At 42.9% G+C, this 15,610-nt stretch overlaps 1 protein-coding gene across 6 annotated transcripts in view; it reads right to left on the reverse strand.

Annotated features, from left to right (window-relative positions):
- The window catches only part of ARHGAP6 (Rho GTPase activating protein 6), a 330,561-nt gene that overhangs the window by 129,297 nt on the left and 185,654 nt on the right, over window positions 1–15,610 (reverse strand). The window contains exon 1 of one of the 6 annotated variants that reach the window (XM_068268346.1): window positions 1,570–1,867. The exons of the other annotated variants lie outside the window; for them this stretch is intronic. The gene's annotated coding sequence lies outside the window, so the exon portion shown is untranslated. Of the gene's footprint in view, window positions 1–1,569; window positions 1,868–15,610 lie in introns of those variants that run through there. 6 annotated transcript variants of the gene reach the window in all.

A 15,610-nucleotide genomic window follows, 5' to 3' on the forward strand; every position in this document is an offset into this window, starting at 1 on the left:
CTGAAACTTTGTACTTGATGGGAATCGGCCATGCACACATTATGCAACATAATGGATCAATCCCATATGCAGCTGCACACGTCAGATCATTTTCTGATTGCATCATTTCACAGTTTTGTGGATCACAATGTTCCTTTTGAAAGCTCCTTAGGCTCTTTCCTACGCTCTTACAGTAAGCCAATGTGCAGTCAATCTCGAATAACCCAAGACTTAGAATCAAGGCATGTGGAATGCCACCAGTGAGTTGCCCTACCTTGATGTTACTTTCACTGCTTCTCTTACTAATGGTGGATTCCTTGCCGAAATAACTGATGTCAGCACCTAACACCTTATTTAGGCAGGTAGCAGCTGCCTAGGCGGCAAGGGAAGGAGATAAGTGGAGGAATGTTTTACATTTTTAGACGGGGAATACAATTATATATAAACATATGTACACAAGATGCTTTTATCATCCTTAACCCCCTCCCCCCCCAAAAAAACAAAGTTTTCAAAATGCTGATCAAATCGTACATTGAAACATGTTAAAGTGAATAAGTATCTAAAATGTGTTCAAAGACTTTTAAAGGCAAGCTATTAACATAAGCTTAGTTCCAGAGTTGCCGATATGGATTTGTAATCAAACTGCCCATAAAGAAGACATTCTTATGACCATTCCTGATCTAACACCATTAGTATGGCATATCCCAACTGGTTGGACACACAACTCTTCACAGCCATGATAATCTGAACACACTGAATGGTTAACCACACTTATCGGTTTTTTTTTCTTCATTTTTTTTTCTATTAATCTCCTTGACTGTTACATACATGTAGATACAATAAGCCAATCATCATTTTATTACATTCCTAACATTTACAAATGTGTTCAAAAGTATCAAGTAATACACAAAACACTATTCTGACTACACACAAACCTCTGGTATGGCTTCACATCTGAATTTAATGTATATTATGGAATTGAAGCGACAGCAGTTCAGCGTGCAAACCCTATGTCTTTATCACACAGAACCCTGTTTACTAGACCACCAGTCTCCTGTGCATTTAATTATAATGCTTTAAACCCATGCTTAATTATGCCATGCAGTTTAATTATGCGGTACTGCTGAATATTAGATTACTATCTCAGTCATGCTTTCAAGTCCCAACAATTTGCAGAGTTATCAAACTAACAATAGCTTCTTCTGCTAGTTTCCCGTACATAGAGGCTTTGTAAGAGTGCAAGACAGCTTTTGACTATTTAGTCAGTAGCAAATATGAAATAGTCTACCATATGTGTCTATTTACCTAAAGAAGAGAAAGCAGACAGATAGAAAACCTGTTAGCATATGAAAAAAAATCTTATCGCTTTCAGCTATCAAAGTGCACTCTTTGCTTTTCTTAAATTGTGGTACTAGCCATGATCAATACCCCCAATTTGTATTATTAATTAGCAAGTGAAGCCTCATTAATGACTGTTTGCAGAGAGTTGCTCCAATAGTGTGAACACAGCGTTGATGAAACTGAACTCAGATTTGCTATAGAGCAACACATCATCTATCAATCAAAGGTAATGAAGTGATTGTTTCTTACCCGTCAGCTACACATGTTTGCTTCTTTTCTTTCAAATACGGACATTAAAGCACAACATGGAGGAAGATGAAAAGAGAGATGTTAAAATGTCTCTCTCTGTTGTGATGAGGGAATAGACCATCTGGAGCTGTTGTAAATCCCAGGATAGATTCTTGTTTTTCAAAGGAGGCAAGATTCACTACCAGAAAAGTTACAGAGGAGCTGCTCACTTTAGCTTCTTCCGTCCATCCCTCCTTCATATGGGAACCAAGACTGAAAGCTCAGTGCTGGGAATACAGCTTTATAACTATCGTGACATACCGAACATTGGTCTTTACAAGGCTCAACGGCTGATTTGAACTGAAATCTAAATTAAAAAGGGAGAAAGCCGTAGACAGGACTCTGTGCCTCTTAGCCGGACTGGAACTGTACAAACTTTCCTTATTAGGAATAGACTAAAGAATGCTGGAAGGCTCCAGGATCATCCCTTTTAGTTTTTGTAAAGAACATTAAAGTTTCCTTTCACAAAATGAATCCAGTTGCAGCCACCCTGCATCTTACATCACCATTCCACATTAGATCTTAAATGGCAACTCCAGACAAATAGAAATTCATTCAGCAAGCTGATAATATTATACATGATACACTCATTTCTGAGAAGGTCAGAAAGTTTGTTGGGCAGTGCAGGGAAACTGAGGGACCTGGGTGGCTTCAGATAGCCATTGTGGGCCCTGAGTGGTTGCTGAACTGTAGAATAGAGCCTATAGCACTGCACAATCACAGCCAACTGAAATCCAGCTTTACACCAGTCATTCACTGGATGCAATATGTTGGCTCCAACCCCTCTGCTGCTGCCTCCAATCCTCTAGATTCCCATGAAATGGGGATATAAAGCAAGAGAAGGTACTTTCTCAGTGTGGATTTTACAAATGCAAGTTTTCATTATTTTAAAACATCAAGAATTAATAAAAATATATAAATCTGATATCTGCATCCCTGACAAAAGCAGGGAGCCGAAACTGGTTGGGCATTTCTGAACTATTGATGTGCGACCAGTAACACTGAGGTGGGAAGTGATTACTGAGGGTGGGTCCTAAGTGGATTAAGTCCCCTGGATGTGAGCGTTTATATCAATTCTTGAAGTTTTTAAGTAATAAAAGCCTTTGTGAAATCCACACTCTGCGTTGCCTTTTCATTAGCCTCTAAAGGACTGTAGGTGGTAGCAGAGGGGTCGGAGTTAGCATATGGCATCCAGTAAAAAACTGGTAGAGAAGTGGATTTCAGTTGGCAATAGTGATTGTACAGCTCTACAGGCCCTATTCTACATTTCTGCGACTGTGTTCTGGGTCTTGCTGTTGGCGGCAGTTTTAAATATTATATTCTGCATAGCGGGAGATATGAGGGGCAATATCCTTAAAGGTGTGCCACAACACCCACATAAACTTTATACCAATACAAGGATATGAATACAAATATTGCAGAAACTCAAAAAAGTTTATATGCAAAAATACAAAAAGTCTTTATTGAAGACAAAAGTTGTGCAAAATATTTATAAAATGTATCCTTCAAGGAGCATATTCCATAGCCGAGGATGGCGAACATACAGCAGTGATTAACATCAAGATTAGTACTTACAATTACACTAATCTTGATGTTAAAGCTGAATATAACCCAGCATTTCTTCTTTGCTCTAAAAAATATTTACAGCATATTATATGCAACCAGCATTTTTTTTTTTATACTACACCAGTATTCAAAGGGTTACACACAGAGCTTGAAAGTTCAGTGCATTGAAATCTGGACGCATCCGAAGTTGTAGATAATGTTATCTTGTGTTTACTTAAATGTATCAAGTGAGGAATGTGACACATTCTCTGACTGTGCAGAAGCAGCTGGAGACAGAGAGACACTGAAAGCTTGTCTGCCTTCAACACATAATGAATAAAACCAGTTATTATTAAAATGCAAAGTCAGCTCACAAAGTAAAAAAAGTGTACTTTTGGGAACCTATCATTTCTAAATGAATAATAATACTTCTGCACAAATGCAAATATGATAACCATATGGCATATAAAACGTAGGAAGACATGTTTTTATGGAATATTATGTCAGGGTTTTAAACCGCTTTAATCACTGCTGTATGTTTGCCATCCTCGGCTATAGAATATGCTCCTTGAAGACTTTTTGTATTTTTGCATATAAACCTTTTTGAGTTTCTTCAATATTTCTTATACATATCCTTGTATTGGTATAAAGCAGCTTTAAAGAGAGTCTGAAGCGAGAATAAATCTCGCTTCAGACCTCATAGATAGCAGGGGCATGTGTGCCCCTGCTAAACCGCCACTGTCGCGCCGCTAAACAGGGGTCCCTTCACCCCCAAATCCCCCTCCGTGCAGCGCATCCCCTCTTCCACATAGAGGCAGGGCTAACCGTCGCAGCCCTGCCCCACGCGCGTCTGTCAACGCGTATCTCCGCCTCTCCCCCGCCCCTCTCAGTCTTCCTTCACTGAGAGGGGCGGGGGAGAGGCGGCGATGCGCCGCTGATAGACGCGACTGGAGGCAGGGCTGCACCCGTTAGCCCTGCCTCCAGGAAGAAATAAATCACGACCAAGTTTGCGACCAAGGTATGCGGGGGTGGGTTTGGGGGTGAAGCGACCCCCGTTTAGCCGCGGGATAGCGGCGGTTTTGCAGGGGCACACATGCCCCTGCTAACTATGAGCTCTGAAGCGAGATTTATTCTCGCTTCAGAGTCTCTTTAAATATTGTCACCTCTGACAAGCACGCTAACTCTTGATAGAGGCGCCTTGGCACGTATACCATTCACACCTCAGTGGTGGCCACCTATGAGGTTTGAAGTTTGTCAACAGGACATAAGTCACTGTGAGCAAACTGGGGTTTCTGGTGTCACTGTGTATTTATATTGCATGAGTTTGAAGCAAAATCTAACTTCTGTGACTAAAAGCAATTGTCACTTAACCGTAACAACCAAATTATCTTTCTAGACATCAGGATGAAACATTCCAAAGGACAAAAGATAAAGCTCAAAGTCACATTCCTTTTTTATGAACATATGCATTTTATGTTTTTTACATTTTCCTTACGGACAACAAAAACCTATCACACAGCAAACAAAATTTCCACAATGGACTCAACCCTTCCTTGGATGAATATCCAGCTTCTTTACTGCATTTCAGTGCGGAAAACCTATCCTCACAAATCTGAAATATTTTAGTATTTTACAAAGTTCTACTCAGCTGCTCTATCCTTAACAGAAAGACTTTGGTATAATCATTCATGGTATCTTTTCAAGGATAAAAGGACACCAGAAGTGTATTGGCCCCGATGAGACACCAGCAAAAAGAAGTAAGGTTAATTTGTATATTAATAATGCTCTGAATATAAACCTGTACGATACATTCACTGGTCTGCTGAGAACCGAAGAGGTCAGTGAAGAGGTTTATGGCATCAATCAATTGAGCAATCAAAGGTTGTTACTGGATGAATGGGTGGCTTAACTGCTTATTTGGCAGGCAGTGCCAATCAGCTGCAATTACATGCAGTGGCAGCATTTGGTAATACCACACGTGTCACGTTTGACATGTGGTAGCATTACTTGGCATGAAAAAAAAATGTCATATCATGTCTGAGGACAGCAACTGCTGCACTCATATGCAACTCCATAGGAGAGCTGCATATCCACTGCCTGTTCCAAGCGCTAGCAAGCACCTGGCTGTTGAATGGGAACAGCTGACAGGGTGAATTCCCCAGAGATGAGAACGTCTGGAGAAGCAGGGAATGATCAACAGAGTCAAAAGCAGAGGAAAGGTCGAGGAGTATTAGTGCAGAAAAATTGCCTCTGGATATTGCAACCAGGAGGTCATTTACATCTTTAATGAGGATTGTTTCAGTGGAATGTTAAGAGGGGAAATCAGGCTGTAGGGGGACCAACAAGTAGTTAGTAGAAAGTAAAGGGGCCCATACACCTAACGATTTTCCCGCCGATATACAGCAGATTCGATAACTGACCGAATCTGCTGTGAAATCGTTGCGCAAACGCTGACAGAACGATCGCTTTCCATCCGAAATAAATCGTTCCCGTTGATCCATCCGTGCGGAAGATTGCCCTCGATCGCCGGTGGGTCGGGACTCACCTGCTCGTCTGCAAAGCATTAGAGGTCTGACACACCACCACCTCTATTGGGAAAACCGCCCTAGCCTTTTTTCTGTCTACAGCCATGACCTAATAGGCAGCTGTCGAGCTGGGGGCGGGCCATGGCAACGCAGGTAGTGGCCACAGCTGCAGACAACTTCAGATAAAAATGGCCAATGGAGGGAGCTGGAATTTATGACTGCTAATCATTTACAGATGAGCGGTTGAGTTACTGCCACTGACACCCGCCAATCCTGGCAGCTCTAACAGAGCATTACAATAAGCTCTTCACCCTTATATATTAATTATCTTGCTCCTCTTTAACAGTACTAATGACCTTAATCAGAATATTTGTGGAAAATACTACACAATACTTTTAGAAAAGAATATCACATACCCAAGAATTGCTACACATAATAATGCTGCACCTTCTACTCATATTCTGTTTCATGAATGCTGACCACGGACTGGAACCAGACCATAGCTAACCAGTTTTATTACATTTTATGATTAACTTATTTTACATAGAAACTGAATGAGAGTCTTTGCATGCTCACTGTGTTCTGCACTGTTAGCGTAGCAAAGTGCAGACTGTTAATGATAAAAGAAGGGGTTCTTGTTTATATGTGACATTTCAGAAACATTTAAACAGCATGTTTTAAAGTAATTACTAGAAACCGACATGCACAGACCAGAAGGAAAAAAGTATCCCTACTTTGCTGTAGAGCACATTTATTTAACAGATCCACCATTTTCAGATGCCAACATGCACTAAGGAATTATGGGTATGTGATAGTTACTGCTGCTTGGGAAAGTGGGGCTTCCTAAACATGTGTATTTACATCTTGACTTACAGGGAAATGGATAGGTCATTTAACTCTGAATGTAAACTAAAGATTCCATTTTGGGAAGATAAGGAAGCATTAGGGATGTTATACATATGTTTGGCTTGTTAAATTTAAATGAAGATAGTAAATGATAGCCAGAGTTATGATAGATGGCTAGCAGTAGTAAACTGTTGGGGGGAAAATGCTAGACCTTGCAAAACTTGAATACAGTATAATATCATTATAGTAAACTCCAAGGGATCTGGAAAAGTGGTTTACTATATCAGAAGTTTCATATATCAGAAATTGTCCCAGAAATGGCCCCGCATGCCCTGGTACATTCTCTACTGCAAAAGGCCAACACTGTCCTCCCATTGGAGGTGCAGTAAAAGCACTTGCACATTTGGTGGACTGCAAGGTTAAGTATGCCTTAGTACTGCATAGCCAGGCTGGACTAATTGCTAGTACAGTATCCAAAGCTCCTTAAAAGTTGCAGCCATCACTGAATAGAGTCAGCCACTTGCTTCCTGTGCTTCCAATGTCAAAAACACTTGAACTTCTGCATGCTTGTTCAGAGTCTATGGCGAAAAGTATTAGAGGCAGAGGATCTGCTGGATAGCCAGGCAACTGGTATTGCTTAAAAGGATATTAATATGGCAGACTCCATATTCTCTCACTTCAGTTGTCCTTTTAGTCAACTGAAACATGCCAAATCATCACTTGAGAAAGTGTCACTGTGGTATGGGTTGCGGCTCGCCTTGCTGGGGGAATAAACATGTTTATAACATGCAGATAGCTCAGGCGGCCTTAGGCTGCTTACACACCAAGACGTTACAGGCGCACGTTAGTGCGCCTGTAACGCTCCCCCAACGCACAGCAATGTAACACAAGTGGGCTGTTCACACAGCCCACGTTGCGTTACATGTAATGCTGCACGTTCGGTGCAAAGTGCAGCATGCTACGGCGTTGGAGCGGCTATAGCCGCGTTAGACTGTTTGCACATGCGCAGTGGGGGGCGGAGAGGAGGCGGGGAGAGCCAGCTACAGTAGCCGCGCACATGGCTACTTAATATTCACTGCACTGGCGGCAGCTGATTGGCCGGCGGGACCACGTGATGCGGAGTGTCTCGCTCCGCATCACGTGGTCCCGCTGGCCAATCAGCGCCACTCTGGGAGACATTATAGGAATCGAGCCGCCGAACGCGGCTCACTCTACCGTCGGCTTTTGCAGCACCATACGTTGTGTTAGGTGCACGTTATGCGACCTTAACGTGACACCTAACACAACGTCTTGGTGTGCAAGAAGCCTAATACCAGATGTTTTACTCAAATGTTTTTTACTAGGTGGACAGACATTCTAAAACCAACATCTGGCATGACAGGAGAGCGAGAGTTATCCCCTTGAAATCTTAAAAAGGTTTCAAGACATTGATACATACCAGAATAATGTCTGTTAGAAACCTGAGATATTCTGTGAGAACCTGAAGACAGCAGAAAAGTAACGTGTGGGTCAGGCGTAACCTGTGAAAAATGACATCCAGATAAAGGATGACTACCAGGAAGAACTGGAGAAATTGAACAGAGAAGAAAAAGGCAGAAGAGCACATGAGATACTATGCAAGAGGCCATCCAGCAAGAAGAGCGGAGCCTCCGCATTCCTGTACATAGACAGTAGGAACTAGAAGTCAAACAGCAATAGAGTACTGTAGTCTTGGGTGAGACCACTCCTGCAGTGCTGCACAGTTACTGTATTTACATTATAAAGATAAAAGACTTCAAGCAATATTATCTCATGACACCGGAAAGTATCCATTCAACTTCATAAAACCTGTTCCTTTACCAGTCAGCATTCTTCACTACAAAAAGAGGATTTTGTCTTTTTTTTTAACCATCTCTGCTGTATTACAGCCAGGGCCCAGCTGAATGAGAGGCGGAGGAGGCACCACACGTGTGCAACAAGAAGGTGGGAGTGCCCGGCAAGAAAAATATTCATATGCTTTATTTTTTAATTTTTTTTCTGCATGCCTCTGGGGCAAATATTTAAATTTGAGAGCTACACCTATGCGACATTTAATGGGACCAAAGCAAGAAATGAAAGAGGGCCAGAGTCAGTCTGACAGAAACTAGGCAGAGGAGGTGTGCCCTGTACATTTGGCCACGGCCACCTCACCAATCTGCTAGTGATGGCTGAGCTGCAGAGGAACGGTGTAGCAAAGTGCCTGGGGATCCACAGCAGTGGGCCAGCAGCCTGACAGCATCCTTCTCTGACTGGTTACAGTTTATTGTGAAACAACGCATGAGAACCTGCCTACCAGTAGGATCTAATTGAAAGTGAGAGGGAATAGAGCTAAGGTTGACACAAAGTGGATAGTGGCCTGAGAATTATTACATGCGTGACATGCGAACAAGTGAGATGGACACTAGAATGGGGATATCTTTTTTTATGGCTGTACCTGCCCCTGGGGTTGTGTCTGTATGCACTGGGTGAATATAGGCTCAGTCTGTGCATGTCTTGCATTCTGTACGTGAACAAAGTAAGTGCAATGTTCACAAAGTGCCAGCTCCTCTGACTTTTTCTGATCCTGACAACCTGTACCTCCACTTTTGCTACATTATTTTTAGTTTGTATTTACACTGCCATCAAGTCTGCCCCTCAGAGGAGCTCACAATTTAATCCATATCGAAGTCTGATGTTTCGAAAGGGACAATAAACATACATGACAACTTAACTGAGTGTGATATGGCAGACGCCATATTTATTTCATAGTAAGCACCTTTTCTCCCCCATTATAGTCCGAATTTGCAGCCAGATGTCCCCCACAAGCAAGTGCAGGACGTACTGGAAGCCCTCACTGATCCAGTCGCGGGCTCCATATCCTGCTTCCGTGTCCTCTATGCATCTGCTCTCCTCCTGATGTTGTTGCTTCTGTAAAGCCACCAGGAAGGATATCGGCGCCTGCTGTGCAAATGAGTGACACCCTTAGTCTCTAGGTGCATAATCAGCAGTTTCTCCCTGCTCTTCTTCCACTACCCGGACAGAAGACACCGGTGGCTGAGTCACGTGGGCCATCAGCTGCAGCTGCCCACCTGACTCTATTCCTTTCAGTGACTCCAACAGGGATCTGCTTCTTGCTGCCGATGTCCCTTCTCCTCTACCGCCACCCAGACGGAGGACATCGGTGGACGCTGTGCAGCTGAGCGACTCCCTTGGTCACTGAGTACAGAATCAGGATTCCTGCTTCTCTCCCCCCCCCTCCCCCCCCCCCCCCCCCGGACAGAAGACATCATGGCTGAGTCGCGTGGGCCATCAGCTGGAACTGCCCATGTGACTGAAGTTCTTACAGCGTTTCTGGCTGGTATCTGCATTTTGCCGCTGATGTCCCTTCTCTACTGCCACCTGGATGGAGGACATCGGCGGCTGCTGTGCTGAGCTGCCCCCTTATTCCCCGGGTGCAGGATTGGCAGTTCATGCTTCTCTACCGCCACCCGGACGGAAGACATCAGTGACTGAGTTACGTGGGACGTGGGACAGCTGGAACTGCCCACGTGACTCCGGTCCTTGAAGCAGGTCCGGCTTTGGAAGGTATCTGGTCCTTGCCACAAATGTCCCTGCTCTCTGGACTGGACAGCAGGATACCCAGGACACCATTGTCACAGACCGCAAGGCCGGTCTGCGGGTGGGGTAAATCGATCAGCGTCAGAAATCCTCTCACACTGTCATTTGTTCATCACGAAGGGTAACCCGCGTTCGCAATTTGATGAACTGACTAATGGAGGGAGCGTTCTGACACTAACGGATTCACCACACACATATACAATTCAAAGATCTGCCACCAAGCGAGTTACACAGCCCGCTACTGTAATTTTACTAGGACTTCGAGAACGCACTATTAGCAGTATGCAGGAATCTGGGTCAGATCTGACTATCTGAGCCGGATTCACGCATACGGGTTATAAATGTATACTTCTATTAAACACAGGGTAGCGAGTTCAGGAGAATAGGTACGATTGTGTATGTTCAGCAACAGGTCATAACCGCTAAACGATTTTTAAAACGTTTAATAACAGAAATGCATTACATACAGTTATATACACCAATTAACATATAAAACACAGAGCTTAAAAATAAAAAGTAATAAAATCAGAAAATTCTTACTTAGTTAGCTGAGCAGTCCATTTGAAGAATGAAGAAAATAGTCCAGTTTAAAAGTAGGCATTTAGGTTAAAAGTCTTTGTACACAACATGCGCCCGGTTCTCCGTGAGCACATGTCTAGACTTCCCTGATAGATGTAAATTGAAGAACTGAGGCGGAGTTCCTCGCAAACACTTTTTACTGACCTCAGTTTTGGGGCGGTCACTACCTGGAAAGTAGGTGTGTTTAAGGCAGGGTTACCTCCTGGAAGCCAGGTTGCCACCCTCAGACTTAGAGCAAGAAATGTACCAATTTATTAATAATTTGTGTGACTCGGCCCAAGATTAGTGTATCGCAAATCCGAGCCCATATTCATAAGCAGCATGCGACTCTGTATTAAATGAGGCTATACATGCCTAGTCTAACGAATTAGCTCTACGCATGCCGGATAAAGTGGATTCTCTACCTATTCCTGATCGCTAGAAACGTGCACTTTAGGTGAACGATAGAACTGTTTCCTAGGTATCAGAAAATGTAATTTTGGTCTTGCTGTGCCAAACCTATTTTGAATTATTAATAAAGTAAATGTTCCCATTGTGTGAAGCTATGAGCTTGGAGGGAAATTTGGATCTCAACCAGTTTGAGGAGGTTTTTTTTTTTTTTTCTTTTGGGGAAAGATGAGCTGTGTGGCCAAATGGCTTCTCCCCAGGGGAGTTAGCCACTTGTTAAATTCCTTCCTGACCTGAACAGGATGTGGGGGGAAGGTCACTGTACTCTCTGCAATGCTCTCAGAAGAAGAGCAAAAGAAAGGTATTTGTTATTCTACCCAGGGCTGACAGTAACTGTGCACGACCATGCGAAAATCGATGGCGATTTTGCGCACGACTTTCCGTAATATTCGTCACAACCATCCCCAGCAGGTAGTGGGAGTATTGTATCTTAGTGCAGCTAGTTGGGTTATTGTAGCTTAGTGAATGTAGTGGGGATATTGTAGCTTAGTGTAGGTTTCTGGGGGGAGCAGGGGTTAGTGTAATGTAAGGAGTGAGGCAGCAAGGGTGAGTGTCGCTGGGCAGTCAGTGTAGCTTAGATAGAGATAGTTTGGGGGTAAAAGGATGCATAAGATGCCCCTGCACCATAGATCCATCAGGTTTAGTAATTTGTGTTTTCTTTCTGATTTTTGCCCTCTAAACCTAGGTGCGTCTTATAGTCCGGAGAGTCTTACAGTCCAAAAAATATGGTATTTGGGTTGAAAAAAAAAAAAAACATACGTTCATTGAGTTAAACCAGAAAATAAAGTACAATACCAGCCTGTTCCCACACATATCCCTGTTGATCCAGAGGAAGGAGAAAAACACTTAGAAGGCATGGTCCAATTAGCCCCTTTTAAAGAATACCAGTTGCCTGGCAACCTGCTGATCTTTCATGCATTAGTACTGTCTGAATCCCACACCTGAAACAAGAACGTGGCAAATGCAGTCAAACTAAAGTCAAACATCTGATCTGCATACTTGTTCACGGTCTATGGCTAAAAGTATCAAGAGGTAGAGTATCAGCAGGGCAGCCAAGAAATGTGTATTGTTTAAAGGACATAAATATGGCACCCTCTATATGACACTCACTTTAGTTGTCCTTTAACTCTGTGTTCCCCAACCCTGTTCTCAAGGCCCACCAACACTGCATGTATTGTGAGACACTAATTACCTCACCTGTGAATGTTTGTGGTTTCCTGCAAAACATGTACTGTTGGTGGGCCTTGAGGACATGGTTGGGGAACTCTACTTTAACTGTATGTCTTTGGGCAATGGGAGAAACCAGATTGCCTGGAGGAAACCCAAACACATGAGTAGAACTGGGGACCCAGCACTGCAAGGCAAGGTAGCTATCCACTACACCACCATGCTGCCATCCATAGTGTGCTAGTGGGTGTTTCAGAGTGAGTGATCAAGTGAGTGAGTAGATGAAAATCTGGTTGCTGTGGGTTTTCATAATTTCTCTTTATGCTTAATTAATAAACGTATTTGCTGTTATGCCACTCAGCACAAATTGAGTCATTTAAGGAGTATAAAAAAAAAAAGATTCTGTCATAAAAATGCCAAAGGATGTCACAATTCTCTATGTGCACGTTGTCACTGAAAGAAATGCTCTGTAATGTATCTTTGCCTTAATAACAAGGGTACTAGTCAGCTGCCAAAATAATAATACAGTGCTCATATCTGTTCCTGTGGAGCTTCCCGTCTACTTCCTTTAAATGTGGTTTCTAATAAATAGAAAGTGAATAAAAGCATTGGTTGTTTTCATTTGGAAGTCTCATTTTTGGGACATTGTCCACACCAGTAACAGAGCTTCAGAATTAACACATTCAGCTCTACATACACAAGAGGTGGACTTGCCTTAGGAGCCATCTTTTGTAGTAACAGCTGGTGAGTGATAATCACCAGGTCTGTGTATGATGTTTGCCATGAACAACTACGATACCAGAGGTATTAGCAGGACACGCGTGTGCTGCACCACTGCTGCGTTATTTTCATTGCCTTTATTTAAAAAACTAAAAACTAAAAAAGAGCGCTTCAAAAACAATAGACCAAGACTTAAATATAAAAAGAAGAAGCGCTTAGATTTATTTGCGCTAAAAAAAAAAGCCTAATTTATTGCACATTACCAATAAAAAAAAAAAGGTATAAATGACCTACCATCAGCAATACAAATTGCACAATAACATACAGAGATCTTTTCATGTCAATCATGCTTGCATGCACACAGGAGTACCCCTTTAAGTAGGGAAAAGAAGGGTGCCAAAAATGTGTAATGTCAAAGTTAGTATTCAATTAATCCAGCAATCCAATCTTCACTTAAAAGGATTAATTTGGCTTTTTCTACGGGGAACTCCACTAATGCATGCAAGTATGATTGACATGAAACTATCTCTGTAGGTTATTGTGCAATTTGTATTGTTGATGGTAGGTCATTTAGACCTTTTTATCTTTTTATTGGTGATGTGCAATAGTTAGGTTTTTTTTTAGCACAAATAATTGCTTCTTCTTTTACATCTTTAGATCAGCTTAAAGAGACTCGGAGCTGAATAATTATACAAGATTTATACATACCTGGGGCTTCCTCCAGCCCCATCCGCACGGATCGCTCCCACACTGCCGTCCTCAGCCTCCTCAGTCTTCTGTACCGGGTCCCGTAACTTTGGCCAGACATGACCAGTTTTACGCATGCGCAGTGACTCCCTCTGCCTCTCCAGTGCCTACCTTATGCATGCACCTGCGCAGCACGGAGGGAGCGCACTGCGCTTGCTTAGACTGGCCCAGACTGATGGAAGTTACAAGGACCCAATGTAGAAGACGGAGAAGGCTGAGGACGGCGGTGTGGGAGCCATCCATGCGGATGGGGCTGGAGGAAGCCCCAGGTATGTATAAATCTTGTATAATAGTTCAAGCTCTGAGCCTCTTTAACAAATGTGACTTGTCCTTCGCTGATATTACACACAGGCCCAGTCCGCCCATTATGCCTAGTGAGGCAACTTCCTCAGGAGGCAGAAGTCTGGTGACAGCACCAGGCAGAAACAGGAAGTGAAGAGAGTGCCTGGCCAACCTATACTGGGGGCAACTGTACCTGTCTAACCTATACTGGGGGCAACTGTACCTAGCTACTAATACTGGGAGCACTTATACCTGGCTACCTACCTATACTGAGGGTGTTTTTTTGGGTGGGCTCACTGCAGCTATAACTGTAACGTGTGGTGCAAATTGTCGTGTGCTGTGAGATCACTCCAGCTCAGGGGAGCACATCCTCACAAGTTTGTCTCAGGCAGGAAAAAGTCTAGAACCGCCCTGATTACACAACATATGGCTATGAAGAATTCATAATTTTGCCATACTTTATTTGGACAGAAAACTATGTCAGATTAAGTCAAGTTGGATTGGAACTTAAACGGTAATACCTAATGGTCTTAACACTGATTTACCATTGGCACCTTTTTTTGCCAGTATGAGGGGTATTCAAACTGTACCTATGTTGCATACAAGGAGTTTTGAGGAGCTAACTAGGACATGTTTCCTTACACTGAATAATGGCAAATGCTAAAGTTGTAAATGGATTGATTGAAGGATGTGGAAGTGTTGGGCAAAAATACGCAGAGATGCTCAATGTGGCCATATTGTTCCCTTTATAGAGTATCTGTAATTGACTAAATACCTGGAAAGTATATGTCAGATCTACTATATAACAACTGTACACGATGCACTGAGACTGTGACTGCACAAGCACAACCCATAAGAGGGGGTGAGAGCCCACACAGGCATGATACAACTGTGCATTTCCACTTGCTGATCTTAAAGACCCTGCACACATGGTTGAGAGGTGCTACTAAATGACCTATGACCCAGCATTGTGGCTGCACTGGTCATGAGTTATGTATACTACACAGCACAATATAAAAACTCCAGAGGACAGGCTAATGCAAGTCATAGATATGGGTTTACCTATTGTTGTTTAAAACTGGACTTTGTTGCAGTGTGCATGCGTAGTATGAATGGTTGTGCGTGAAACACAGCCAGCTGTGGCAGGTTATTTAGGCCGTCATTAACAACCACTATATGTTGCCTACTTATAAATGGGGGACTGGGAAACCATTGAGCAATAAAAATTGATCAAGTGTTATAAGCAGGCGCCTGTGGAATTCTTACACTGTTGGAAATGCATAGCCACCACAGACTGGCTCCCCTGTAATAGGGTAAACACTATTTCATTACCAGAGCGCTCGACATTATTGTTGAAACTTTTTTCCTTTAAAAAGAGAATCTGTACTCTAAAATTCTTACAATAAAAAGCATACCATTCTATTCATTATGTTCTCCTGGGCCTCTCTGTGCTGTTTCTGCCACTCCCTGCTGCAATCCTGGCTTGTAATTGCCAGTTTTTTACAAACAAAATCATGGCTGCTAAAGAG

This window comes from Hyperolius riggenbachi, chromosome 2 (genome assembly GCF_040937935.1).
Source record: "Hyperolius riggenbachi isolate aHypRig1 chromosome 2, aHypRig1.pri, whole genome shotgun sequence".
In the NCBI taxonomy this organism is placed as follows: Eukaryota; Metazoa; Chordata; class Amphibia; order Anura; family Hyperoliidae; genus Hyperolius; species Hyperolius riggenbachi.